The sequence below is a fragment of the Podarcis liolepis genome (assembly GCF_965112155.1).
Source record: "Podarcis liolepis genome assembly, chromosome: 13".
NCBI lineage: Eukaryota > Metazoa > Chordata > Lepidosauria > Squamata > Lacertidae > Podarcis > Podarcis liolepis.
This window is the reverse complement of record NC_139573.1, coordinates 26,930,803-26,933,744: the sequence shown is the minus strand read 5'-3', so window position 1 is coordinate 26,933,744 and position 2,942 is coordinate 26,930,803.

Sequence of the window (2,942 nt, the reverse complement as noted above, 5' to 3'; positions counted from 1 at the left end):
AATCCAAATCATTGTAGCTGCTGCATTTGTAATCCTGATGCCTTTCATGCTGATCCTTATGTCTTATTTCCACATCATTTCTACCATCTTGAGGATGCAATCAGCCCAGAGCCGCCAGAAGGCCTTCTCCACCTGCTCCTCACACCTTGTTGTTGTCTCCTTGTTTTATGGGACGGCCATTTTTATATACATACGCCCCAAATCTAGCTACTCTCTGAATGTGGATAAACTTCTCTCTCTCTTCTATTCTGTTATTACTCCCATATTGAATCCAATTATCTACAGTCTGAGGAACAAAGAAGTGAAAGGAGCTCTCAGGAAGACAGTGTTGAAACTAATCCCGTCCAACTGATATCCTTGTTTTAAAAGCAGAGAGTTGTCTATGAGATACTGTCATCCTATGCAAAAATTAAAGGCTCTTGGGAGAGTTCATCACAGTAATTTCTATAGTATTCAATTGCACGATCATATTATTTCTTTTTATTACTAACTGTGGATCATTAAAATGTACAACATCAATAGTACGGTGACAATAAACTTGGGAGATAATCCGAATCTATATAGCACAATTTTGCTCTGAAGTGAATAACATGAAGACTGTCTTCCTGGGAACCATATGTAAGTGGATTTAAGATTTTTAGTGGTGTGAAAATGTGACTAATACATAAATATTGCAATATTCCTTTGAAAGTTTTCAATTTTACTAGCAATTTAGAAAAAATGTTTCTCCTCTAACCCCACCTAATACTCACAAGTAGAGGACTAAAGGTACTTTAAGAATATTTCAATTACTATAAAAACCACAAAAGTGTTTATAGAATCACTTTCCATATGTAGCTGTGTGAATGTTCCCAGATGCAAGAAAGCTATTTCACTGAAAATGATTTTCTTGAAGTTCTCTGAATTTTGATCTCTCACCCTATATAGAACTTTCAATTATACAAAGTATGTGTTTAATTTTGTATCCATACATTGACTGTTACTATTGGATTGCATCAGTTGTGAATTAACAGGTTCTTGGCTAATAAAGAGAGAAGGATAAATTGGAACCACTGAGTTCTTGATCATTGCCATCACATCCGCCCCAAAACATACATATACCACTACTTCAGTGGCTGTTCTACTTCTGCACTTTATTCCAATATAATCACATTTTCCATAGAGACATTATTCCCTATTTATTTTAAATAATGTTAGCATTCATTTAGAGTTTGTGCTCAAGACTGCCTTCAGTCTTTTGCAGTCTGGTAACAATGTGGTCTGTGATGAAAATAGAGTTAAATCTCAGCTTCCCTGTACAACCATCAAGCATTATTATTATTATTATTATTATTATTATTAGCAGGTGCCAAAAAGAATACAGTGAAAGCACCTGCTAGAGATCCACAGACAATTATAAATGGCCTTTAGTAAATGTATGGTTATATTTTTTAAATTATAAAACTGTTGTGCAGCACAGAGACCTCCAAATGTAAAAGGTTTTAAAAATATGATTAATTCCCTTATAATTATTGCAAATGTGATGATTGAGGTTTTCTTAATTTCAAAGCTCCAGGGATATCTCCATGCAACTTCCAAATTGTAAATAATAGACAGAATATCATTTGAAAATAATAGTTATTAAGGCCATGACATCTGTTATAAGTGCTCTTTGCCCTTGAAAGGATGAGCATGAAAGGGCTCCACCAAAATGAGGGTGAATAATGTCAGATCAGATGCTCAGGTCTACAACATGGAGTGTAGTTTCAGCTGTTTGTACACATGAATCGATGAATGATTGAGTCATTGACTAAACTGCTGTGATCCAAAATGCTGTTCTTGCTTCTGCTCCTTCTGTTGCTGCCACAGGCTATCAGTGACAACTTCAAGGGGAGCCATGGAGGAGACAACAATTGCTACTTTGATTATTATAAACCTAAAAAGCATGTCATTGGGGGAATTTTATCATTGCATGATAGTATTTATTCATATGAGAACTTCACGATTATACCCACGTGTTTCAAGAAAAATGTGTTTCAGTAAGTCTGTGCTTTATTTGAATGTAGGGCAAATATGTAAATTCCAAGTTTGATGCCATAGTAACAGCATTGAGTAACTTTTATCTCTTCATACTCCCACACCAAAAGAAGAGTCCTTTGAGATTTTGCCTAAGGGTATGCAGTGGAAGACAGGAGTGCCTGGCGTGCTCTGGTCCATGGGGTCACAAAGAGTCGGACACAACTAAATGACTAAACAACAACATGCAAGGAAATGTGTTACAGTAACTCTACTTTATTAGGATATGGAGCAATCGGAAGGATTCAAACATGATTGTCACAGTAACAGTGCCAAGTAACTAAATCTAAGGGATAATAAGGTGTTGAGTAATAATTTCTTAAATCTACCCTGCCCCGAGATTGGATAGTTCATGCTAACCAGTGTGGAAGAGTGCAGGCACATTGTGATAATTGTACACACTGCAAAGTGACTGATGTCTATGCATCCAGATTGCATTTCAACTCATGTTCATCACATAACTTCCAGAGGAATATTTACCTTTGCTTGTTGCAGCAGCAGCAGCAGCAGCGAATCCTAGTTCATTTAAAGACTAACATTTATTCTGGCCTAAGTTTTCATGAACTAAAATTCATGTTCTCTTCAATTGGTTGAACCCAAGGCAGCATATAAAGGCACAGTGGCTTTATGACTGCTCTGTAGCTGAGCAATGATTTCCCTTGAAACTGTTCATTCTTCAGACCCTCAATCCTGACACTGAGGCTGGATCTCGACACATCAAAAAACCATTTCTGGAAAACACGTTTTGAACCTTGTAATGGGAAATCACATTGCCGAAAGGCCAAACTCTACATCACCATATGGTGTCACAGTGGTATAACATATTTAAAATGATTTTTTTAAACTAATGTAGCTGAGTCCTGTGTGTTAGCTTTTAAAAAAAATGC